Source organism: Ambystoma mexicanum, assembly GCF_040938575.1.
Source record: "Ambystoma mexicanum isolate Mex_15411 chromosome 12 unlocalized genomic scaffold, UKY_AmexF1_1 Mex_chr12_unloc.1, whole genome shotgun sequence".
Classification (NCBI taxonomy): Eukaryota; Metazoa; Chordata; class Amphibia; order Caudata; family Ambystomatidae; genus Ambystoma; species Ambystoma mexicanum.
This window is the reverse complement of record NW_027182322.1, coordinates 15,840,304-15,866,290: the sequence shown is the minus strand read 5'-3', so window position 1 is coordinate 15,866,290 and position 25,987 is coordinate 15,840,304. Positions and strand designations below refer to the sequence as shown.

The 25,987-nt window shown below is 46.6% G+C and overlaps 10 non-coding genes across 10 annotated transcripts; all 10 read left to right on the top strand.

The window, feature by feature from the left end:
• The first annotated feature begins 2,163 nt into the window (after positions 1-2,163).
• Positions 2,164-2,235, top strand: TRNAA-CGC (transfer RNA alanine (anticodon CGC)). The gene has a single exon. It is a non-coding gene; the product is annotated as a tRNA-Ala (tRNA).
• Positions 2,236-4,630: 2,395 nt separating this feature from the next.
• TRNAA-CGC (transfer RNA alanine (anticodon CGC)) lies at positions 4,631-4,702 on the top strand. The gene has a single exon. It is a non-coding gene; the product is annotated as a tRNA-Ala (tRNA).
• Positions 4,703-7,092: 2,390 nt separating this feature from the next.
• TRNAA-CGC (transfer RNA alanine (anticodon CGC)) lies at positions 7,093-7,164 on the top strand. Its single transcript has one exon. It is a non-coding gene; the product is annotated as a tRNA-Ala (tRNA).
• A 2,395-nt stretch (positions 7,165-9,559) lies between these two features.
• On the top strand, positions 9,560-9,631 carry TRNAA-CGC (transfer RNA alanine (anticodon CGC)). Its single transcript has one exon. It is a non-coding gene; the product is annotated as a tRNA-Ala (tRNA).
• Positions 9,632-12,036: 2,405 nt separating this feature from the next.
• Positions 12,037-12,108, top strand: TRNAA-CGC (transfer RNA alanine (anticodon CGC)). Its single transcript has one exon. It is a non-coding gene; the product is annotated as a tRNA-Ala (tRNA).
• Positions 12,109-14,503: 2,395 nt separating this feature from the next.
• TRNAA-CGC (transfer RNA alanine (anticodon CGC)) lies at positions 14,504-14,575 on the top strand. The gene has a single exon. It is a non-coding gene; the product is annotated as a tRNA-Ala (tRNA).
• Positions 14,576-16,969: 2,394 nt separating this feature from the next.
• TRNAA-CGC (transfer RNA alanine (anticodon CGC)) lies at positions 16,970-17,041 on the top strand. The gene has a single exon. It is a non-coding gene; the product is annotated as a tRNA-Ala (tRNA).
• A 2,394-nt stretch (positions 17,042-19,435) lies between these two features.
• On the top strand, positions 19,436-19,507 carry TRNAA-CGC (transfer RNA alanine (anticodon CGC)). Its single transcript has one exon. It is a non-coding gene; the product is annotated as a tRNA-Ala (tRNA).
• Positions 19,508-21,908: 2,401 nt separating this feature from the next.
• On the top strand, positions 21,909-21,980 carry TRNAA-CGC (transfer RNA alanine (anticodon CGC)). The gene has a single exon. It is a non-coding gene; the product is annotated as a tRNA-Ala (tRNA).
• Positions 21,981-24,375: 2,395 nt separating this feature from the next.
• Positions 24,376-24,447, top strand: TRNAA-CGC (transfer RNA alanine (anticodon CGC)). Its single transcript has one exon. It is a non-coding gene; the product is annotated as a tRNA-Ala (tRNA).
• The last annotated feature ends 1,540 nt before the right edge of the window (positions 24,448-25,987 follow it).

The window sequence follows — 25,987 nt, the reverse complement described above, 5'->3', positions numbered from 1 at the left end:
ACCACAGTTTTAACCGTGCAGAATCGTGAAAGGATTGGCATTGCCTTGCGTTTCTTTTCAGTCGATTGTTTTGGTTCCGAATGTATAGCTCCACCATTGTACCTTTGTAGCATATGATGGCTAGCTTTAAAAATAATTTGTTTTCACTGGATGTGGCCACAGATGTACCTCTGTTGTCAACCTAAGTTGATCAGGTTCTGTAACTTGTTAGTTTTGAGCTGGAATATCCTACCAGCTCTGCTGCTGGGGCCTATCTCCGGCTTCTAAAAGCAAAAGCCTTGAACATATTGATATTTTTCATTAGTTGATCAGGGGGATTGCAGGGGGGGGCAGCTTTTCTGCATGTTTCTATGGACAACCAGAAACAGGTGGCTCTAAAATGAAGTCCGCCATTTGGAAACTCCAATTCGACAGTTACCATCAGTTCTGGGCGCTGTTAGTCCCAAGCAGCCAGCCAGCATCTGGTAGATTTCATAGGTCCTTGCTGGCAGCGGGGATGTAACTCAGTGGTAGAGCACCTGCTTTGGAAGTATGAGGCCACAGGTTCGATCCCCGGCTTCTCCATATGACATGTTTCTTCAAGTGTGGGCTTTTTCCTGTACATGGGAATTAGGATGATGTGGTCTTTTGCCATACTAAATCCTGTTGCTGAACGTCTTCTCTTTGGAGCCGAGGATTGTGGACATGCACGGTGCACCATGCTTCAGTGTGATGTCTGCTTTTTTCATTGGAAGCCTGTTAGCCTGATCTCTTACCGGGATGACACAAAGCAGACTCGTTCAGACAGAGGGGCATTGGCTGAGAATAGTGTCTCCACCGGTCCCCCTGCTAGGCAGTGGTATCATTCTGAGGTGCTGTGCACGCTCACCAACTATCACCCCCTCTGACCTTTCCCACCGCAGAACACCCTGAATGCATTCAGCGGGTTATGCTTCATTCTAGGGCTGCAATGGATCGCCTAGTGGCAAAACCAATGGAAGCACCATTGACCTTCCGCAGAATTCCACTGCTTGTCTGCCTAGAGAAGCGACATCTGCCGAGTGTGCTAGGGACACTCATGACGGCAGAGCTATAGAGTGGTGGGTCCACTTTGCTTTCCACTAGCCAGCAAATACAGAAGGACATCCGAAAGAGGTGTCAGTCTATCTAGCAACATTTGTGGGCTTTCGGCTGGAGGAATTCCTGCGCGAAATGGTGCTATCTCATTTTTGGTGTTTGAAGACATACATATATATATATATATATATATATTTATTTATTTTTTCTCCATAACTACACTTCTCAAATCTGGGGCATCTATCCGAGATGGCCGTGTCACATTATGTGATGTCTCAGGCACCAACGTGATGAGATCGACCTGGCGCTTTAACTTTGTCATTGTAAGTAGTAAGATGTAATTTGGCAGTTGTCATGTTTTTTCATATGCACTACTGCAAACCCCTTTCCTTACTTAGCCCACTCCCTCCTGAAGCTTTTAGGTGTGATGAGGAAGTGTCCTCTCAGCGGGGATGTAGCTCAGTTGTAGAGCGCATGCTTTGCATGTATGAGGACCCGGGGCATTTCCACTTGTTTCTCTTTTTGACTGTCAAATCATCTCTATCCACTAGATGGCCCTTTGAGCACAGTAATCCTCTGGTGGAAATCTTCCCCTGGAAGTCATCTCTTATGGAGAAGCAAAATGCACACTGCTTCAGTGTGACCATGTGGTTTTCCATTCTTGCTCCAGTTTTCCCTGCTCTTTTGCTAGTGCTTCACTCGGCAGAATGTTTTGACCAGAAGAGTTCTCCCTGAAAATTATGTCTGCAGGACAGACACACTGCATACCGAGGGGATGTAGCTCAGTGGTAGAGCACTTGTTTTGCATGTATGAGGCCCCGGGTCCAATCCCTGGCATCTCCAATTGTTTCCCTTTTTTTGACTGTCATATGGTCTCTGTCCACTAGATGGCTCTTTGAGCACGGTAATCCTCTGGTGGAATACTTCCCCTGGAAGTCATCTCTTATGGAGAAGCATAATGCACACTGCTTCAGTGTGACCATGTGCTTTTCCAGTCTTGCTCCCGTTTTCCCTGGTCTTTTGCTAGTGCTTCAGTTGGCAGCATACTTTGACCGGAAGAATTCTCCCAGGAAAAGATGTCTGCAGGACAGACTCACCGCACACCAAGGGGATGTAGCTCAGTGGTAGAGCGCATGCTTCGCATGTATGAGGTCCCGGGTTCAATCCCCGGCATCTCCATTTGCATAAACTTCAGTGTGATTTTGTCCCGGTTATTTTGTATTTCACACTGCAACTCGGGCCATGATTATAGGATCATCGACATTCATATCTATTTGTCTGAGAAAACGCTGGTGCCCGTATCGCAAACCTGCCTGTAATATATCAGTGAGGTTTGCGTCCCTGCCAGTGTCAACATCCTGTATGCCTTCACAATCACTACAAATAGAAATGCACAGAGAGTACCATCACACCACAGTTTTAACCGTGCAGAATCGTGAAAGGATTGGCATTGCCTTGCGTTTCTTTTCAGTCGATTGTTTTGGTTCCGAATGTATAGCTCCACCATTGTACCTTTGTAGCATATGATGGCTAGCTTTAAAAATAATTTGTTTTCACTGGATGTGGCCACAGATGTACCTCTGTTGTCAACCTAAGTTGATCAGGTTCTGTAACTTGTTAGTTTTGAGCTGGAATATCCTACCAGCTCTGCTGCTGGGGCCTATCTCCGGCTTCTAAAAGCAAAAGCCTTGAACATATTGATATTTTTCATTAGTTGATCAGGGGGATTGCAGGGGGGGGGCAGCTTTTCTGCATGTTTCTATGGACAACCAGAAACAGGTGGCTCTAAAATGAAGTCCGCCATTTGGAAACTCAAATTCGACAGTTACCATCAGTTCTGGGCGCTGTTAGTCCCAAGCAGCCAGCCAGCATCTGGTAGATTTCATAGGTCCTTGCTGGCAGCGGGGATGTAACTCAGTGGTAGAGCACCTGCTTTGGAAGTATGAGGCCACAGGTTCGATCCCCGGCATCTCCATATGATATGTTTCTTCAAGTGTGGGCTTTTTCCTGTACATGGGAATTAGGATGATGTGGTCTTTTGCCATACTAAATCCTGTTGCTGAACGTCTTCTCTTTGGAGCCGATGATTGTGGACATGCACGGTGCACCATGCTTCAGTGTGATGTCTGCTTTTTTCATTGGAAGCCTGTTAGCCTGATCTCTTACCGGGATGACACAAAGCAGACTTGTTCATACAGAGGGGCATTGGCTGAGAATAGTGTCTCCACCGGTCCCCCTGCTAGGCAGTGGTATCATTCTGAGGTGCTGTGCACGCTCACCAACTATCACCCCCTCTGACCTTTCCCACCGCAGAACACCCTGAATGCATTCAGCGGGTTATGCTTCATTCTAGGGCTGCAATGGATCGCCTAGTGGCAAAACCAATGGAAGCACCATTGACCTTCCGCAGAATTCCACTGCTTGTCTGCCTAGAGAAGCGACATCTGCCGAGTGTGCTAGGGACACTCATGACGGCAGAGCTATAGAGTGGTGGGTCCACTTTGCTTTCCACTAGCCAGCAAATACAGAAGGACATCCGAAAGAGGTGTCAGTCTATCTAGCAACATTTGTGGGCTTTCGGCTGGAGGAATTCCTGCGCGAAATGGTGCTATCTCATTTTTGGTGTTTGAAGACATACATATATATATATATATATATATATTTATTTATTTTTTCTCCATAACTACACTTCTCAAATCTGGGGCATCTATCCGAGATGGCCGTGTCACATTATGTGATGTCTCAGGCACCAACGTGATGAGATCGACCTGGCGCTTTAACTTTGTCATTGTAAGTAGTAAGATGTAATTTGGCAGTTGTCATGTTTTTTCATATGCACTACTGCAAACCCCTTTCCTTACTTAGCCCACTCCCTCCTGAAGCTTTTAGGTGTGATGAGGAAGTGTCCTCTCAGCGGGGATGTAGCTCAGTTGTAGAGCGCATGCTTTGCATGTATGAGGACCCGGGGCATTTCCACTTGTTTCTCTTTTTGACTGTCAAATGATCTCTATCCACTAGATGGCCCTTTGAGCACAGTAATCCTCTGGTGGAAATCTTCCCCTGGAAGTCATCTCTTATGGAGAAGCAAAATGCACACTGCTTCAGTGTGACCATGTGGTTTTCCATTCTTGCTCCAGTTTTCCCTGCTCTTTTGCTAGTGCTTCACTCGGCAGAATGTTTTGACCAGAAGAGTTCTCCCTGAAAATTATGTCTGCAGGACAGACACACTGCATACCGAGGGGATGTAGCTCAGTGGTAGAGCACTTGTTTTGCATGTATGAGGCCCCGGGTCCAATCCCTGGCATCTCCAATTGTTTCCCTTTTTTTGACTGTCATATGGTCTCTGTCCACTAGATGGCTCTTTGAGCACGGTAATCCTCTGGTGGAATACTTCCCCTGGAAGTCATCTCTTATGGAGAAGCATAATGCACACTGCTTCAGTGTGACCATGTGCTTTTCCAGTCTTGCTCCCGTTTTCCCTGGTCTTTTGCTAGTGCTTCAGTTGGCAGCATACTTTGACCGGAAGAATTCTCCCAGGAAAAGATGTCTGCAGGACAGACTCACCGCACACCAAGGGGATGTAGCTCAGTGGTAGAGCGCATGCTTCGCATGTATGAGGTCCCGGGTTCAATCCCCGGCACCTCCATTTGCATAAACTTCAGTGTGATTTTGTCCCGGTTATTTTGTATTTCACACTGCAACTCGGGCCATGATTATAGGATCATCGACATTCATATCTATTTGTCTGAGAAAACGCTGGTGCCCGTATCGCAAACCTGCCTGTAATATATCAGTGAGGTTTGCGTCCCTGCCAGTGTCAACATCCTGTATGCCTTCACAATCACTACAAATAGAAATGCACAGAGAGTACCATCACACCACAGTTTTAACTGTGCAGAATCGTGAAAGGATTGGCATTGCCTTGCGTTTCTTTTCAGTCGATTGTTTTGGTTCCGAATGTATAGCTCCACCATTGTACCTTTGTAGCATATGATGGCCAGCTTTAAAAATAATTTGTTTTCACTGGATGTGGCCACAGATGTACCTCTGTTGTCAACCTAAGTTGATCAGGTTCTGTAACTTGTTAGTTTTGAGCTGGAATATCCTACCAGCTCTGCTGCTGGGGCCTATCTCCGGCTTCTAAAAGCAAAAGCCTTGAACATATTGATATTTTTCATTAGTTGATCAGGGGGATTGCAGGGGGGGGCAGCTTTTCTGCATGTTTCTATGGACAACCAGAAACAGGTGGCTCTAAAATGAAGTCCGCCATTTGGAAACTCCAATTCGACAGTTACCATCAGTTCTGGGCGCTGTTAGTCCCAAGCAGCCAGCCAGCATCTGGTAGATTTCATAGGTCCTTGCTGGCAGCGGGGATGTAACTCAGTGGTAGAGCACCTGCTTTGGAAGTATGAGGTCACAGGTTCGATCCCCGGCGTCTCCATATGACATGTTTCTTCAAGTGTGGGCTTTTTCCTGTACATGGGAATTAGGATGATGTGGTCTTTTGCCATACTAAATCCTGTTGCTGAACGTCTTCTCTTTGGAGCCGATGATTGTGGACATGCACGGTGCACCATGCTTCAGTGTGATGTCTGCTTTTTTCATTGGAAGCCTGTTAGCCTGATCTCTTACCGGGATGACACAAAGCAGACTCGTTCAGACAGAGGGGCATTGGCTGAGAATAGTGTCTCCACCGGTCCCCCTGCTAGGCAGTGGTATCATTCTGAGGTGCTGTGCACGCTCACCAACTATCACCCCCTCTGACCTTTCCCACCGCAGAACACCCTGAATGCATTCAGCGGGTTATGCTTCATTCTAGGGCTGCAATGGATCGCCTAGTGGCAAAACCAATGGAAGCACCATTGACCTTCCGCAGAATTCCACTGCTTGTCTGCCTAGAGAAGCGACATCTGCCGAGTGTGCTAGGGACACTCATGACGGCAGAGCTATAGAGTGGTGGGTCCACTTTGCTTTCCACTAGCCAGCAAATACAGAAGGACATCCGAAAGAGGTGTCAGTCTATCTAGCAACATTTGTGGGCTTTCGGCTGGAGGAATTCCTGCGCGAAATGGTGCTATCTCATTTTTGGTGTTTGAAGACATATATATATATATATATATATATTTATTTATTTTTTCTCCATAACTACACTTCTCAAATCTGGGGCATCTATCCGAGATGGCCGTGTCACATTATGTGATGTCTCAGGCACCAACGTGATGAGATCGACCTGGCGCTTTAACTTTGTCATTGTAAGTAGTAAGATGTAATTTGGCACTTGTCATGTTTTTTCATATGCACTACTGCAAACCCCTTTCCTTACTTAGCCCACTCCCTCCTGAAGCTTTTAGGTGTGATGAGGAAGTGTCCTCTCAGCGGGGATGTAGCTCAGTTGTAGAGCGCATGCTTTGCATGTATGAGGACCCGGGGCATTTCCACTTGTTTCTCTTTTTGACTGTCAAATCATCTCTATCCACTAGATGGCCCTTTGAGCACAGTAATCCTCTGGTGGAAATCTTCCCCTGGAAGTCATCTCTTATGGAGAAGCAAAATGCACACTGCTTCAGTGTGACCATGTGGTTTTCCATTCTTGCTCCAGTTTTCCCTGCTCTTTTGCTAGTGCTTCACTCGGCAGAATGTTTTGACCAGAAGAGTTCTCCCTGAAAATTATGTCTGCAGGACAGACACACTGCATACCGAGGGGATGTAGCTCAGTGGTAGAGCACTTGTTTTGCATGTATGAGGCCCCGGGTCCAATCCCTGGCATCTCCAATTGTTTCCCTTTTTTTGACTGTCATATGGTCTCTGTCCACTAGATGGCTCTTTGAGCACGGTAATCCTCTGGTGGAATACTTCCCCTGGAAGTCATCTCTTATGGAGAAGCATAATGCACACTGCTTCAGTGTGACCATGTGCTTTTCCAGTCTTGCTCCCGTTTTCCCTGGTCTTTTGCTAGTGCTTCAGTTGGCAGCATACTTTGACCGGAAGAATTCTCCCAGGAAAAGATGTCTGCAGGACAGACTCACCGCACACCAAGGGGATGTAGCTCAGTGGTAGAGCGCATGCTTCGCATGTATGAGGTCCCGGGTTCAATCCCCGGCATCTCCATTTGCATAAACTTCAGTGTGATTTTGTCCCGGTTATTTTGTATTTCACACTGCAACTCGGGCCATGATTATAGGATCATCGACATTCATATCTATTTGTCTGAGAAAACGCTGGTGCCCGTATCGCAAACCTGCCTGTAATATATCAGTGAGGTTTGCGTCCCTGCCAGTGTCAACATCCTGTATGCCTTCACAATCACTACAAATAGAAATGCACAGAGAGTACCATCACACCACAGTTTTAACCGTGCAGAATCGTGAAAGGATTGGCATTGCCTTGCGTTTCTTTTCAGTCGATTGTTTTGGTTCCGAATGTATAGCTCCACCATTGTACCTTTGTAGCATATGATGGCTAGCTTTAAAAATAATTTGTTTTCACTGGATGTGGCCACAGATGTACCTCTGTTGTCAACCTAAGTTGATCAGGTTCTGTAACTTGTTAGTTTTGAGCTGGAATATCCTACCAGCTCTGCTGCTGGGGCCTATCTCCGGCTTCTAAAAGCAAAAGCCTTGAACATATTGATATTTTTCATTAGTTGATCAGGGGGATTGCAGGGGGGGGGCAGCTTTTCTGCATGTTTCTATGGACAACCAGAAACAGGTGGCTCTAAAATGAAGTCCGCCATTTGGAAACTCAAATTCGACAGTTACCATCAGTTCTGGGCGCTGTTAGTCCCAAGCAGCCAGCCAGCATCTGGTAGATTTCATAGGTCCTTGCTGGCAGCGGGGATGTAACTCAGTGGTAGAGCACCTGCTTTGGAAGTATGAGGCCACAGGTTCGATCCCCGGCATCTCCATATGATATGTTTCTTCAAGTGTGGGCTTTTTCCTGTACATGGGAATTAGGATGATGTGGTCTTTTGCCATACTAAATCCTGTTGCTGAACGTCTTCTCTTTGGAGCCGATGATTGTGGACATGCACGGTGCACCATGCTTCAGTGTGATGTCTGCTTTTTTCATTGGAAGCCTGTTAGCCTGATCTCTTACCGGGATGACACAAAGCAGACTCGTTCATACAGAGGGGCATTGGCTGAGAATAGTGTCTCCACCGGTCCCCCTGCTAGGCAGTGGTATCATTCTGAGGTGCTGTGCACGCTCACCAACTATCACCCCCTCTGACCTTTCCCACCGCAGAACACCCTGAATGCATTCAGCGGGTTATGCTTCATTCTAGGGCTGCAATGGATCGCCTAGTGGCAAAACCAATGGAAGCACCATTGACCTTCCGCAGAATTCCACTGCTTGTCTGCCTAGAGAAGCGACATCTGCCGAGTGTGCTAGGGACACTCATGACGGCAGAGCTATAGAGTGGTGGGTCCACTTTGCTTTCCACTAGCCAGCAAATACAGAAGGACATCCGAAAGAGGTGTCAGTCTATCTAGCAACATTTGTGGGCTTTCGGCTGGAGGAATTCCTGCGCGAAATGGTGCTATCTCATTTTTGGTGTTTGAAGACATACATATATATATATATATATATATATTTATTTATTTTTTCTCCATAACTACACTTCTCAAATCTGGGGCATCTATCCGAGATGGCCGTGTCACATTATGTGATGTCTCAGGCACCAACGTGATGAGATCGACCTGGCGCTTTAACTTTGTCATTGTAAGTAGTAAGATGTAATTTGGCAGTTGTCATGTTTTTTCATATGCACTACTGCAAACCCCTTTCCTTACTTAGCCCACTCCCTCCTGAAGCTTTTAGGTGTGATGAGGAAGTGTCCTCTCAGCGGGGATGTAGCTCAGTTGTAGAGCGCATGCTTTGCATGTATGAGGACCCGGGGCATTTCCACTTGTTTCTCTTTTTGACTGTCAAATGATCTCTATCCACTAGATGGCCCTTTGAGCACAGTAATCCTCTGGTGGAAATCTTCCCCTGGAAGTCATCTCTTATGGAGAAGCAAAATGCACACTGCTTCAGTGTGACCATGTGGTTTTCCATTCTTGCTCCAGTTTTCCCTGCTCTTTTGCTAGTGCTTCACTCGGCAGAATGTTTTGACCAGAAGAGTTCTCCCTGAAAATTATGTCTGCAGGACAGACACACTGCATACCGAGGGGATGTAGCTCAGTGGTAGAGCACTTGTTTTGCATGTATGAGGCCCCGGGTCCAATCCCTGGCATCTCCAATTGTTTCCCTTTTTTTGACTGTCATATGGTCTCTGTCCACTAGATGGCTCTTTGAGCACGGTAATCCTCTGGTGGAATACTTCCCCTGGAAGTCATCTCTTATGGAGAAGCATAATGCACACTGCTTCAGTGTGACCATGTGCTTTTCCAGTCTTGCTCCCGTTTTCCCTGGTCTTTTGCTAGTGCTTCAGTTGGCAGCATACTTTGACCGGAAGAATTCTCCCAGGAAAAGATGTCTGCAGGACAGACTCACCGCACACCAAGGGGATGTAGCTCAGTGGTAGAGCGCATGCTTCGCATGTATGAGGTCCCGGGTTCAATCCCCGGCACCTCCATTTGCATAAACTTCAGTGTGATTTTGTCCCGGTTATTTTGTATTTCACACTGCAACTCGGGCCATGATTATAGGATCATCGACATTCATATCTATTTGTCTGAGAAAACGCTGGTGCCCGTATCGCAAACCTGCCTGTAATATATCAGTGAGGTTTGCGTCGCTGCCAGTGTCAACATCCTGTATGCCTTCACAATCACTACAAATAGAAATGCACAGAGAGTACCATCACACCACAGTTTTAACTGTGCAGAATCGTGAAAGGATTGGCATTGCCTTGCGTTTCTTTTCAGTCGATTGTTTTGGTTCCGAATGTATAGCTCCACCATTGTACCTTTGTAGCATATGATGGCCAGCTTTAAAAATAATTTGTTTTCACTGGATGTGGCCACAGATGTACCTCTGTTGTCAACCTAAGTTGATCAGGTTCTGTAACTTGTTAGTTTTGAGCTGGAATATCCTACCAGCTCTGCTGCTGGGGCCTATCTCCGGCTTCTAAAAGCAAAAGCCTTGAACATATTGATATTTTTCATTAGTTGATCAGGGGGATTGCAGGGGGGGGCAGCTTTTCTGCATGTTTCTATGGACAACCAGAAACAGGTGGCTCTAAAATGAAGTCCGCCATTTGGAAACTCCAATTCGACAGTTACCATCAGTTCTGGGCGCTGTTAGTCCCAAGCAGCCAGCCAGCATCTGGTAGATTTCATAGGTCCTTGCTGGCAGCGGGGATGTAACTCAGTGGTAGAGCACCTGCTTTGGAAGTATGAGGCCACAGGTTCGATCCCCGGCTTCTCCATATGACATGTTTCTTCAAGTGTGGGCTTTTTCCTGTACATGGGAATTAGGATGATGTGGTCTTTTGCCATACTAAATCCTGTTGCTGAACGTCTTCTCTTTGGAGCCGATGATTGTGGACATGCACGGTGCACCATGCTTCAGTGTGATGTCTGCTTTTTTCATTGGAAGCCTGTTAGCCTGATCTCTTACCGGGATGACACAAAGCAGACTCGTTCAGACAGAGGGGCATTGGCTGAGAATAGTGTCTCCACCGGTCCCCCTGCTAGGCAGTGGTATCATTCTGAGGTGCTGTGCACGCTCACCAACTATCACCCCCTCTGACCTTTCCCACCGCAGAACACCCTGAATGCATTCAGCGGGTTATGCTTCATTCTAGGGCTGCAATGGATCGCCTAGTGGCAAAACCAATGGAAGCACCATTGACCTTCCGCAGAATTCCACTGCTTGTCTGCCTAGAGAAGCGACATCTGCCGAGTGTGCTAGGGACACTCATGACGGCAGAGCTATAGAGTGGTGGGTCCACTTTGCTTTCCACTAGCCAGCAAATACAGAAGGACATCCGAAAGAGGTGTCAGTCTATCTAGCAACATTTGTGGGCTTTCGGCTGGAGGAATTCCTGCGCGAAATGGTGCTATCTCATTTTTGGTGTTTGAAGACATACATATATATATATATATATATATATATATATATATTTATTTATTTTTTCTCCATAACTACACTTCTCAAATCTGGGGCATCTATCCGAGATGGCCGTGTCACATTATGTGATGTCTCAGGCACCAACGTGATGAGATCGACCTGGCGCTTTAACTTTGTCATTGTAAGTAGTAAGATGTAATTTGGCAGTTGTCATGTTTTTTCATATGCACTACTGCAAACCCCTTTCCTTACTTAGCCCACTCCCTCCTGAAGCTTTTAGGTGTGATGAGGAAGTGTCCTCTCAGCGGGGATGTAGCTCAGTTGTAGAGCGCATGCTTTGCATGTATGAGGACCCGGGGCATTTCCACTTGTTTCTCTTTTTGACTGTCAAATGATCTCTATCCACTAGATGGCCCTTTGAGCACAGTAATCCTCTGGTGGAAATCTTCCCCTGGAAGTCATCTCTTATGGAGAAGCAAAATGCACACTGCTTCAGTGTGACCATGTGGTTTTTCCATTTTTGCTCCAGTTTTCCCTGCTCTTTTGCTAGTGCTTCACTCGGCAGAATGTTTTGACCAGAAGAGTTCTCCCTGAAAATTATGTCTGCAGGACAGACACACTGCATACCGAGGGGATGTAGCTCAGTGGTAGAGCACTTGTTTTGCATGTATGAGGCCCCGGGTCCAATCCCTGGCATCTCCAATTGTTTCCCTTTTTTTGACTGTCATATGGTCTCTGTCCACTAGATGGCTCTTTGAGCACGGTAATCCTCTGGCGGAATACTTCCCCTGGAAGTCATCTCTTATGGAGAAGCATAATGCACACTGCTTCAGTGTGACCATGTGCTTTTCCAGTCTTGCTCCCGTTTTCCCTGGTCTTTTGCTAGTGCTTCAGTTGGCAGCATACTTTGACCGGAAGAATTCTCCCAGGAAAAGATGTCTGCAGGACAGACTCACCGCACACCAAGGGGATGTAGCTCAGTGGTAGAGCGCATGCTTCGCATGTATGAGGTCCCGGGTTCAATCCCCGGCATCTCCATTTGCATAAACTTCAGTGTGATTTTGTCCCGGTTATTTTGTATTTCACACTGCAACTCGGGCCATGATTATAGGATCATCGACATTCATATCTATTTGTCTGAGAAAACGCTGGTGCCCGTATCGCAAACCTGCCTGTAATATATCAGTGAGGTTTGCGTCCCTGCCAGTGTCAACATCCTGTATGCCTTCACAATCACTACAAATAGAAATGCACAGAGAGTACCATCACACCACAGTTTTAACCGTGCAGAATCGTGAAAGGATTGGCATTGCCTTGCGTTTCTTTTCAGTCGATTGTTTTGGTTCCGAATGTATAGCTCCACCATTGTACCTTTGTAGCATATGATGGCTAGCTTTAAAAATAATTTGTTTTCACTGGATGTGGCCACAGATGTACCTCTGTTGTCAACCTAAGTTGATCAGGTTCTGTAACTTGTTAGTTTTGAGCTGGAATATCCTACCAGCTCTGCTGCTGGGGCCTATCTCCGGCTTCTAAAAGAAAAAGCCTTGAACATATTGATATTTTTCATTAGTTGATCAGGGGGATTGCAGGGGGGGGGCAGCTTTTCTGCATGTTTCTATGGACAACCAGAAACAGGTGGCTCTAAAATGAAGTCCGCCATTTGGAAACTCAAATTCGACAGTTACCATCAGTTCTGGGCGCTGTTAGTCCCAAGCAGCCAGCCAGCATCTGGTAGATTTCATAGGTCCTTGCTGGCAGCGGGGATGTAACTCAGTGGTAGAGCACCTGCTTTGGAAGTATGAGGCCACAGGTTCGATCCCCGGCATCTCCATATGATATGTTTCTTCAAGTGTGGGCTTTTTCCTGTACATGGGAATTAGGATGATGTGGTCTTTTGCCATACTAAATCCTGTTGCTGAACGTCTTCTCTTTGGAGCCGATGATTGTGGACATGCACGGTGCACCATGCTTCAGTGTGATGTCTGCTTTTTTCATTGGAAGCTTGTTAGCCTGATCTCTTACCGGGATGACACAAAGCAGACTCGTTCATACAGAGGGGCATTGGCTGAGAATAGTGTCTCCACCGGTCCCCCTGCTAGGCAGTGGTATCATTCTGAGGTGCTGTGCACGCTCACCAACTATCACCCCCTCTGACCTTTCCCACCGCAGAACACCCTGAATGCATTCAGCGGGTTATGCTTCATTCTAGGGCTGCAATAGATCGCCTAGTGGCAAAACCAATGGAAGCACCATTGACCTTCCGCAGAATTCCACTGCTTGTCTGCCTAGAGAAGCGACATCTGCCGAGTGTGCTAGGGACACTCATGACGGCAGAGCTATAGAGTGGTGGGTCCACTTTGCTTTCCACTAGCCAGCAAATACAGAAGGACATCCGAAAGAGGTGTCAGTCTATCTAGCAACATTTGTGGGCTTTCGGCTGGAGGAATTCCTGCGCGAAATGGTGCTATCTCATTTTTGGTGTTTGAAGACATACATATATATATATATATATATATATTTATTTATTTTTTCTCCATAACTACACTTCTCAAATCTGGGGCATCTATCCGAGATGGCCGTGTCACATTATGTGATGTCTCAGGCACCAACGTGATGAGATCGACCTGGCGCTTTAACTTTGTCATTGTAAGTAGTAAGATGTAATTTGGCAGTTGTCATGTTTTTTCATATGCACTACTGCAAACCCCTTTCCTTACTTAGCCCACTCCCTCCTGAAGCTTTTAGGTGTGATGAGGAAGTGTCCTCTCAGCGGGGATGTAGCTCAGTTGTAGAGCGCATGCTTTGCATGTATGAGGACCCGGGGCATTTCCACTTGTTTCTCTTTTTGACTGTCAAATGATCTCTATCCACTAGATGGCCCTTTGAGCACAGTAATCCTCTGGTGGAAATCTTCCCCTGGAAGTCATCTCTTATGGAGAAGCAAAATGCACACTGCTTCAGTGTGACCATGTGGTTTTCCATTCTTGCTCCAGTTTTCCCTGCTCTTTTGCTAGTGCTTCACTCGGCAGAATGTTTTGACCAGAAGAGTTCTCCCTGAAAATTATGTCTGCAGGACAGACACACTGCATACCGAGGGGATGTAGCTCAGTGGTAGAGCACTTGTTTTGCATGTATGAGGCCCCGGGTCCAATCCCTGGCATCTCCAATTGTTTCCCTTTTTTTGACTGTCATATGGTCTCTGTCCACTAGATGGCTCTTTGAGCACGGTAATCCTCTGGTGGAATACTTCCCCTGGAAGTCATCTCTTATGGAGAAGCATAATGCACACTGCTTCAGTGTGACCATGTGCTTTTCCAGTCTTGCTCCCGTTTTCCCTGGTCTTTTGCTAGTGCTTCAGTTGGCAGCATACTTTGACCGGAAGAATTCTCCCAGGAAAAGATGTCTGCAGGACAGACTCACCGCACACCAAGGGGATGTAGCTCAGTGGTAGAGCGCATGCTTCGCATGTATGAGGTCCCGGGTTCAATCCCCGGCACCTCCATTTGCATAAACTTCAGTGTGATTTTGTCCCGGTTATTTTGTATTTCACACTGCAACTCGGGCCATGATTATAGGATCATCGACATTCATATCTATTTGTCTGAGAAAACGCTGGTGCCCGTATCGCAAACCTGCCTGTAATATATCAGTGAGGTTTGCGTCCCTGCCAGTGTCAACATCCTGTATGCCTTCACAATCACTACAAATAGAAATGCACAGAGAGTACCATCACACCACAGTTTTAACTGTGCAGAATCGTGAAAGGATTGGCATTGCCTTGCGTTTCTTTTCAGTCGATTGTTTTGGTTCCGAATGTATAGCTCCACCATTGTACCTTTGTAGCATATGATGGCTAGCTTTAAAAATAATTTGTTTTCACTGGATGTGGCCACAGATGTACCTCTGTTGTCAACCTAAGTTGATCAGGTTCTGTAACTTGTTAGTTTTGAGCTGGAATATCCTACCAGCTCTGCTGCTGGGGCCTATCTCCGGCTTCTAAAAGCAAAAGCCTTGAACATATTGATATTTTTCATTAGTTGATCAGGGGGATTGCAGGGGGGGGCAGCTTTTCTGCATGTTTCTATGGACAACCAGAAACAGGTGGCTCTAAAATGAAGTCCGCCATTTGGAAACTCCAATTCGACAGTTACCATCAGTTCTGGGCGCTGTTAGTCCCAAGCAGCCAGCCAGCATCTGGTAGATTTCATAGGTCCTTGCTGGCAGCGGGGATGTAACTCAGTGGTAGAGCACCTGCTTTGGAAGTATGAGGCCACAGGTTCGATCCCCGGCGTCTCCATATGACATGTTTCTTCAAGTGTGGGCTTTTTCCTGTACATGGGAATTAGGATGATGTGGTCTTTTGCCATACTAAATCCTGTTGCTGAACGTCTTCTCTTTGGAGCCGATGATTGTGGACATGCACGGTGCACCATGCTTCAGTGTGATGTCTGCTTTTTTCATTGGAAGCCTGTTAGCCTGATCTCTTACCGGGATGACACAAAGCAGACTCGTTCAGACAGAGGGGCATTGGCTGAGAATAGTGTCTCCACCGGTCCCCCTGCTAGGCAGTGGTATCATTCTGAGGTGCTGTGCACGCTCACCAACTATCACCCCCTCTGACCTTTCCCACCGCAGAACACCCTGAATGCATTCAGCGGGTTATGCTTCATTCTAGGGCTGCAATGGATCGCCTAGTGGCAAAACCAATGGAAGCACCATTGACCTTCCGCAGAATTCCACTGCTTGTCTGCCTAGAGAAGCGACATCTGCCGAGTGTGCTAGGGACACTCATGACGGCAGAGCTATAGAGTGGTGGGTCCACTTTGCTTTCCACTAGCCAGCAAATACAGAAGGACATCCGAAAGAGGTGTCAGTCTATCTAGCAACATTTGTGGGCTTTCGGCTGGAGGAATTCCTGCGCGAAATGGTGCTATCTCATTTTTGGTGTTTGAAGACATACATATATATATATATATATATATATTTATTTATTTTTTCTCCATAACTACACTTCTCAAATCTGGGGCATCTATCCGAGATGGCCGTGTCACATTATGTGATGTCTCAGGCACCAACGTGATGAGATCGACCTGGCGCTTTAACTTTGTCATTGTAAGTAGTAAGATGTAATTTGGCAGTTGTCATGTTTTTTCATATGCACTACTGCAAACCCCTTTCCTTACTTAGCCCACTCCCTCCTGAAGCTTTTAGGTGTGATGAGGAAGTGTCCTCTCAGCGGGGATGTAGCTCAGTTGTAGAGCGCATGCTTTGCATGTATGAGGACCCGGGGCATTTCCACTTGTTTCTCTTTTTGACTGTCAAATGATCTCTATCCACTAGATGGCCCTTTGAGCACAGTAATCCTCTGGTGGAAATCTTCCCCTGGAAGTCATCTCTTATGGAGAAGCAAAATGCACACTGCTTCAGTGTGACCATGTGGTTTTCCATTCTTGCTCCAGTTTTCCCTGCTCTTTTGCTAGTGCTTCACTCGGCAGAATGTTTTGACCAGAAGAGTTCTCCCTGAAAATTATGTCTGCAGGACAGACACACTGCATACCGAGGGGATGTAGCTCAGTGGTAGAGCACTTGTTTTGCATGTATGAGGCCCCGGGTCCAATCCCTGGCATCTCCAATTGTTTCCCTTTTTTTGACTGTCATATGGTCTCTGTCCACTAGATGGCTCTTTGAGCACGGTAATCCTCTGGTGGAATACTTCCCCTGGAAGTCATCTCTTATGGAGAAGCATAATGCACACTGCTTCAGTGTGACCATGTGCTTTTCCAGTCTTGCTCCCGTTTTCCCTGGTCTTTTGCTAGTGCTTCAGTTGGCAGCATACTTTGACCGGAAGAATTCTCCCAGGAAAAGATGTCTGCAGGACAGACTCACCGCACACCAAGGGGATGTAGCTCAGTGGTAGAGCGCATGCTTCGCATGTATGAGGTCCCGGGTTCAATCCCCGGCACCTCCATTTGCATAAACTTCAGTGTGATTTTGTCCCGGTTATTTTGTATTTCACACTGCAACTCGGGCCATGATTATAGGATCATCGACATTCATATCTATTTGTCTGAGAAAACGCTGGTGCCCGTATCGCAAACCTGCCTGTAATATATCAGTGAGGTTTGCGTCCCTGCCAGTGTCAACATCCTGTATGCCTTCACAATCACTACAAATAGAAATGCACAGAGAGTACCATCACACCACAGTTTTAACTGTGCAGAATCGTGAAAGGATTGGCATTGCCTTGCGTTTCTTTTCAGTCGATTGTTTTGGTTCCGAATGTATAGCTCCACCATTGTACCTTTGTAGCATATGATGGCTAGCTTTAAAAATAATTTGTTTTCACTGGATGTGGCCACAGATGTACCTCTGTTGTCAACCTAAGTTGATCAGGTTCTGTAACTTGTTAGTTTTGAGCTGGAATATCCTACCAGCTCTGCTGCTGGGGCCTATCTCCGGCTTCTAAAAGCAAAAGCCTTGAACATATTGATATTTTTCATTAGTTGATCAGGGGGATTGCAGGGGGGGGCAGCTTTTCTGCATGTTTCTATGGACAACCAGAAACAGGTGGCTCTAAAATGAAGTCCGCCATTTGGAAACTCCAATTCGACAGTTACCATCAGTTCTGGGCGCTGTTAGTCCCAAGCAGCCAGCCAGCATCTGGTAGATTTCATAGGTCCTTGCTGGCAGCGGGGATGTAACTCAGTGGTAGAGCACCTGCTTTGGAAGTATGAGGCCACAGGTTCGATCCCCGGCGTCTCCATATGACATGTTTCTTCAAGTGTGGGCTTTTTCCTGTACATGGGAATTAGGATGATGTGGTCTTTTGCCATACTAAATCCTGTTGCTGAACGTCTTCTCTTTGGAGCCGATGATTGTGGACATGCACGGTGCACCATGCTTCAGTGTGATGTCTGCTTTTTTCATTGGAAGCCTGTTAGCCTGATCTCTTACCGGGATGACACAAAGCAGACTCGTTCAGACAGAGGGGCATTGGCTGAGAATAGTGTCTCCACCGGTCCCCCTGCTAGGCAGTGGTATCATTCTGAGGTGCTGTGCACGCTCACCAACTATCACCCCCTCTGACCTTTCCCACCGCAGAACACCCTGAATGCATTCAGCGGGTTATGCTTCATTCTAGGGCTGCAATGGATCGCCTAGTGGCAAAACCAATGGAAGCACCATTGACCTTCCGCAGAATTCCACTGCTTGTCTGCCTAGAGAAGCGACATCTGCCGAGTGTGCTAGGGACACTCATGACGGCAGAGCTATAGAGTGGTGGGTCCACTTTGCTTTCCACTAGCCAGCAAATACAGAAGGACATCCGAAAGAGGTGTCAGTCTATCTAGCAACATTTGTGGGCTTTCGGCTGGAGGAATTCCTGCGCGAAATGGTGCTATCTCATTTTTGGTGTTTGAAGACATACATATATATATATATATATATATATTTATTTATTTTTTCTCCATAACTACACTTCTCAAATCTGGGGCATCTATCCGAGATGGCCGTGTCACATTATGTGATGTCTCAGGCACCAACGTGATGAGATCGACCTGGCGCTTTAACTTTGTCATTGTAAGTAGTAAGATGTAATTTGGCAGTTGTCATGTTTTTTCATATGCACTACTGCAAACCCCTTTCCTTACTTAGCCCACTCCCTCCTGAAGCTTTTAGGTGTGATGAGGAAGTGTCCTCTCAGCGGGGATGTAGCTCAGTTGTAGAGCGCATGCTTTGCATGTATGAGGACCCGGGGCATTTCCACTTGTTTCTCTTTTTGACTGTCAAATGATCTCTATCCACTAGATGGCCCTTTGAGCACAGTAATCCTCTGGTGGAAATCTTCCCCTGGAAGTCATCTCTTATGGAGAAGCAAAATGCACACTGCTTCAGTGTGACCATGTGGTTTTCCATTCTTGCTCCAGTTTTCCCTGCTCTTTTGCTAGTGCTTCACTCGGCAGAATGTTTTGACCAGAAGAGTTCTCCCTGAAAATTATGTCTGCAGGACAGACACACTGCATACCGAGGGGATGTAGCTCAGTGGTAGAGCACTTGTTTTGCATGTATGAGGCCCCGGGTCCAATCCCTGGCATCTCCAATTGTTTCCCTTTTTTTGACTGTCATATGGTCTCTGTCCACTAGATGGCTCTTTGAGCACGGTAATCCTCTGGTGGAATACTTCCCCTGGAAGTCATCTCTTATGGAGAAGCATAATGCACACTGCTTCAGTGTGACCATGTGCTTTTCCAGTCTTGCTCCCGTTTTCCCTGGTCTTTTGCTAGTGCTTCAGTTGGCAGCATACTTTGACCGGAAGAATTCTCCCAGGAAAAGATGTCTGCAGGACAGACTCACCGCACACCAAGGGGATGTAGCTCAGTGGTAGAGCGCATGCTTCGCATGTATGAGGTCCCGGGTTCAATCCCCGGCACCTCCATTTGCATAAACTTCAGTGTGATTTTGTCCCGGTTATTTTGTATTTCACACTGCAACTCGGGCCATGATTATAGGATCATCGACATTCATATCTATTTGTCTGAGAAAACGCTGGTGCCCGTATCGCAAACCTGCCTGTAATATATCAGTGAGGTTTGCGTCGCTGCCAGTGTCAACATCCTGTATGCCTTCACAATCACTACAAATAGAAATGCACAGAGAGTACCATCACACCACAGTTTTAACTGTGCAGAATCGTGAAAGGATTGGCATTGCCTTGCGTTTCTTTTCAGTCGATTGTTTTGGTTCCGAATGTATAGCTCCACCATTGTACCTTTGTAGCATATGATGGCCAGCTTTAAAAATAATTTGTTTTCACTGGATGTGGCCACAGATGTACCTCTGTTGTCAACCTAAGTTGATCAGGTTCTGTAACTTGTTAGTTTTGAGCTGGAATATCCTACCAGCTCTGCTGCTGGGGCCTATCTCCGGCTTCTAAAAGCAAAAGCCTTGAACATATTGATATTTTTCATTAGTTGATCAGGGGGATTGCAGGGGGGGGCAGCTTTTCTGCATGTTTCTATGGACAACCAGAAACAGGTGGCTCTAAAATGAAGTCCGCCATTTGGAAACTCCAATTCGACAGTTACCATCAGTTCTGGGCGCTGTTAGTCCCAAGCAGCCAGCCAGCATCTGGTAGATTTCATAGGTCCTTGCTGGCAGCGGGGATGTAACTCAGTGGTAGAGCACCTGCTTTGGAAGTATGAGGCCACAGGTTCGATCCCCGGCTTCTCCATATGACATGTTTCTTCAAGTGTGGGCTTTTTCCTGTACATGGGAATTAGGATGATGTGGTCTTTTGCCATACTAAATCCTGTTGCTGAACGTCTTCTCTTTGGAGCCGATGATTGTGGACATGCACGGTGCACCATGCTTCAGTGTGATGTCTGCTTTTTTCATTGGAAGCCTGTTAGCCTGATCTCTTACCGGGATGACACAAAGCAGACTCGTTCAGACAGAGGGGCATTGGCTGAGAATAGTGTCTCCACCGGTCCCCCTGCTAGGCAGTGGTATCATTCTGAGGTGCTGTGCACGCTCACCAACTATCACCCCCTCTGACCTTTCCCACCGCAGAACACCCTGAATGCATTCAGCGGGTTATGCTTCATTCTAGGGCTGCAATGGATCGCCTAGTGGCAAAACCAATGGAAGCACCATTGACCTTCCGCAGAATTCCACTGCTTGTCTGCCTAGAGAAGCGACATCTGCCGAGTGTGCTAGGGACACTCATGACGGCAGAGCTATAGAGTGGTGGGTCCACTTTGCTTTCCACTAGCCAGCAAATACAGAAGGACATCAGAAAGAGGTGTCAGTCTATCTAGCAACATTTGTGGGCTTTCGGCTGGAGGAATTCCTGCGCGAAATGGTGCTATCTCATTTTTGGTGTTTGAAGACATACATATATATATATATATATATATATATATATTTATTTATTTTTTCTCCATAACTACACTTCTCAAATCTGGGGCATCTATCCGAGATGGCCGTGTCACATTATGTGATGTCTCAGGCACCAACGTGATGAGATCGACCTGGCGCTTTAACTTTGTCATTGTAAGTAGTAAGATGTAATTTGGCAGTTGTCATGTTTTTTCATATGCACTACTGCAAACCCCTTTCCTTACTTAGCCCACTCCCTCCTGAAGCTTTTAGGTGTGATGAGGAAGTGTCCTCTCAGCGGGGATGTAGCTCAGTTGTAGAGCGCATGCTTTGCATGTATGAGGACCCGGGGCATTTCCACTTGTTTCTCTTTTTGACTGTCAAATGATCTCTATCCACTAGATGGCCCTTTGAGCACAGTAATCCTCTGGTGGAAATCTTCCCCTGGAAGTCATCTCTTATGGAGAAGCAAAATGCACACTGCTTCAGTGTGACCATGTGGTTTTTCCATTTTTGCTCCAGTTTTCCCTGCTCTTTTGCTAGTGCTTCACTCGGCAGAATGTTTTGACCAGAAGAGTTCTCCCTGAAAATTATGTCTGCAGGACAGACACACTGCATACCGAGGGGATGTAGCTCAGTGGTAGAGCACTTGTTTTGCATGTATGAGGCCCCGGGTCCAATCCCTGGCATCTCCAATTGTTTCCCTTTTTTTGACTGTCATATGGTCTCTGTCCACTAGATGGCTCTTTGAGCACGGTAATCCTCTGGCGGAATACTTCCCCTGGAAGTCATCTCTTATGGAGAAGCATAATGCACACTGCTTCAGTGTGACCATGTGCTTTTCCAGTCTTGCTCCCGTTTTCCCTGGTCTTTTGCTAGTGCTTCAGTTGGCAGCATACTTTGACCGGAAGAATTCTCCCAGGAAAAGATGTCTGCAGGACAGACTCACCGCACACCAAGGGGATGTAGCTCAGTGGTAGAGCGCATGCTTCGCATGTATGAGGTCCCGGGTTCAATCCCCGGCATCTCCATTTGCATAAACTTCAGTGTGATTTTGTCCCGGTTATTTTGTATTTCACACTGCAACTCGGGCCATGATTATAGGATCATCGACATTCATATCTATTTGTCTGAGAAAACGCTGGTGCCCGTATCGCAAACCTGCCTGTAATATATCAGTGAGGTTTGCGTCCCTGCCAGTGTCAACATCCTGTATGCCTTCACAATCACTACAAATAGAAATGCACAGAGAGTACCATCACACCACAGTTTTAACCGTGCAGAATCGTGAAAGGATTGGCATTGCCTTGCGTTTCTTTTCAGTCGATTGTTTTGGTTCCGAATGTATAGCTCCACCATTGTACCTTTGTAGCATATGATGGCTAGCTTTAAAAATAATTTGTTTTCACTGGATGTGGCCACAGATGTACCTCTGTTGTCAACCTAAGTTGATCAGGTTCTGTAACTTGTTAGTTTTGAGCTGGAATATCCTACCAGCTCTGCTGCTGGGGCCTATCTCCGGCTTCTAAAAGAAAAAGCCTTGAACATATTGATATTTTTCATTAGTTGATCAGGGGGATTGCAGGGGGGGGGCAGCTTTTCTGCATGTTTCTATGGACAACCAGAAACAGGTGGCTCTAAAATGAAGTCCGCCATTTGGAAACTCAAATTCGACAGTTACCATCAGTTCTGGGCGCTGTTAGTCCCAAGCAGCCAGCCAGCATCTGGTAGATTTCATAGGTCCTTGCTGGCAGCGGGGATGTAACTCAGTGGTAGAGCACCTGCTTTGGAAGTATGAGGCCACAGGTTCGATCCCCGGCATCTCCATATGATATGTTTCTTCAAGTGTGGGCTTTTTCCTGTACATGGGAATTAGGATGATGTGGTCTTTTGCCATACTAAATCCTGTTGCTGAACGTCTTCTCTTTGGAGCCGATGATTGTGGACATGCACGGTGCACCATGCTTCAGTGTGATGTCTGCTTTTTTCATTGGAAGCTTGTTAGCCTGATCTCTTACCGGGATGACACAAAGCAGACTCGTTCATACAGAGGGGCATTGGCTGAGAATAGTGTCTCCACCGGTCCCCCTGCTAGGCAGTGGTATCATTCTGAGGTGCTGTGCACGCTCACCAACTATCACCCCCTCTGACCTTTCCCACCGCAGAACACCCTGAATGCATTCAGCGGGTTATGCTTCATTCTAGGGCTGCAATAGATCGCCTAGTGGCAAAACCAATGGAAGCACCATTGACCTTCCGCAGAATTCCACTGCTTGTCTGCCTAGAGAAGCGACATCTGCCGAGTGTGCTAGGGACACTCATGACGGCAGAGCTATAGAGTGGTGGGTCCACTTTGCTTTCCACTAGCCAGCAAATACAGAAGGACATCCGAAAGAGGTGTCAGTCTATCTAGCAACATTTGTGGGCTTTCGGCTGGAGGAATTCCTGCGCGAAATGGTGCTATCTCATTTTTGGTGTTTGAAGACATACATATATATATATATATATATATATTTATTTATTTTTTCTCCATAACTACACTTCTCAAATCTGGGGCATCTATCCGAGATGGCCGTGTCACATTATGTGATGTCTCAGGCACCAACGTGATGAGATCGACCTGGCGCTTTAACTTTGTCATTGTAAGTAGTAAGATGTAATTTGGCAGTTGTCATGTTTTTTCATATGCACTACTGCAAACCCCTTTCCTTACTTAGCCCACTCCCTCCTGAAGCTTTTAGGTGTGATGAGGAAGTGTCCTCTCAGCGGGGATGTAGCTCAGTTGTAGAGCGCATGCTTTGCATGTATGAGGACCCGGGGCATTTCCACTTGTTTCTCTTTTTGACTGTCAAATGATCTCTATCCACTAGATGGCCCTTTGAGCACAGTAATCCTCTGGTGGAAATCTTCCCCTGGAAGTCATCTCTTATGGAGAAGCAAAATGCACACTGCTTCAGTGTGACCATGTGGTTTTCCATTCTTGCTCCAGTTTTCCCTGCTCTTTTGCTAGTGCTTCACTCGGCAGAATGTTTTGACCAGAAGAGTTCTCCCTGAAAATTATGTCTGCAGGACAGACACACTGCATACCGAGGGGATGTAGCTCAGTGGTAGAGCACTTGTTTTGCATGTATGAGGCCCCGGGTCCAATCCCTGGCATCTCCAATTGTTTCCCTTTTTTTGACTGTCATATGGTCTCTGTCCACTAGATGGCTCTTTGAGCACGGTAATCCTCTGGTGGAATACTTCCCCTGGAAGTCATCTCTTATGGAGAAGCATAATGCACACTGCTTCAGTGTGACCATGTGCTTTTCCAGTCTTGCTCCCGTTTTCCCTGGTCTTTTGCTAGTGCTTCAGTTGGCAGCATACTTTGACCGGAAGAATTCTCCCAGGAAAAGATGTCTGCAGGACAGACTCACCGCACACCAAGGGGATGTAGCTCAGTGGTAGAGCGCATGCTTCGCATGTATGAGGTCCCGGGTTCAATCCCCGGCACCTCCATTTGCATAAACTTCAGTGTGATTTTGTCCCGGTTATTTTGTATTTCACACTGCAACTCGGGCCATGATTATAGGATCATCGACATTCATATCTATTTGTCTGAGAAAACGCTGGTGCCCGTATCGCAAACCTGCCTGTAATATATCAGTGAGGTTTGCGTCCCTGCCAGTGTCAACATCCTGTATGCCTTCACAATCACTACAAATAGAAATGCACAGAGAGTACCATCACACCACAGTTTTAACTGTGCAGAATCGTGAAAGGATTGGCATTGCCTTGCGTTTCTTTTCAGTCGATTGTTTTGGTTCCGAATGTATAGCTCCACCATTGTACCTTTGTAGCATATGATGGCTAGCTTTAAAAATAATTTGTTTTCACTGGATGTGGCCACAGATGTACCTCTGTTGTCAACCTAAGTTGATCAGGTTCTGTAACTTGTTAGTTTTGAGCTGGAATATCCTACCAGCTCTGCTGCTGGGGCCTATCTCCGGCTTCTAAAAGCAAAAGCCTTGAACATATTGATATTTTTCATTAGTTGATCAGGGGGATTGCAGGGGGGGGCAGCTTTTCTGCATGTTTCTATGGACAACCAGAAACAGGTGGCTCTAAAATGAAGTCCGCCATTTGGAAACTCCAATTCGACAGTTACCATCAGTTCTGGGCGCTGTTAGTCCCAAGCAGCCAGCCAGCATCTGGTAGATTTCATAGGTCCTTGCTGGCAGCGGGGATGTAACTCAGTGGTAGAGCACCTGCTTTGGAAGTATGAGGCCACAGGTTCGATCCCCGGCGTCTCCATATGACATGTTTCTTCAAGTGTGGGCTTTTTCCTGTACATGGGAATTAGGATGATGTGGTCTTTTGCCATACTAAATCCTGTTGCTGAACGTCTTCTCTTTGGAGCCGATGATTGTGGACATGCACGGTGCACCATGCTTCAGTGTGATGTCTGCTTTTTTCATTGGAAGCCTGTTAGCCTGATCTCTTACCGGGATGACACAAAGCAGACTCGTTCAGACAGAGGGGCATTGGCTGAGAATAGTGTCTCCACCGGTCCCCCTGCTAGGCAGTGGTATCATTCTGAGGTGCTGTGCACGCTCACCAACTATCACCCCCTCTGACCTTTCCCACCGCAGAACACCCTGAATGCATTCAGCGGGTTATGCTTCATTCTAGGGCTGCAATGGATCGCCTAGTGGCAAAACCAATGGAAGCACCATTGACCTTCCGCAGAATTCCACTGCTTGTCTGCCTAGAGAAGCGACATCTGCCGAGTGTGCTAGGGACACTCATGACGGCAGAGCTATAGAGTGGTGGGTCCACTTTGCTTTCCACTAGCCAGCAAATACAGAAGGACATCCGAAAGAGGTGTCAGTCTATCTAGCAACATTTGTGGGCTTTCGGCTGGAGGAATTCCTGCGCGAAATGGTGCTATCTCATTTTTGGTGTTTGAAGACATACATATATATATATATATATATATATTTATTTATTTTTTCTCCATAACTACACTTCTCAAATCTGGGGCATCTATCCGAGATGG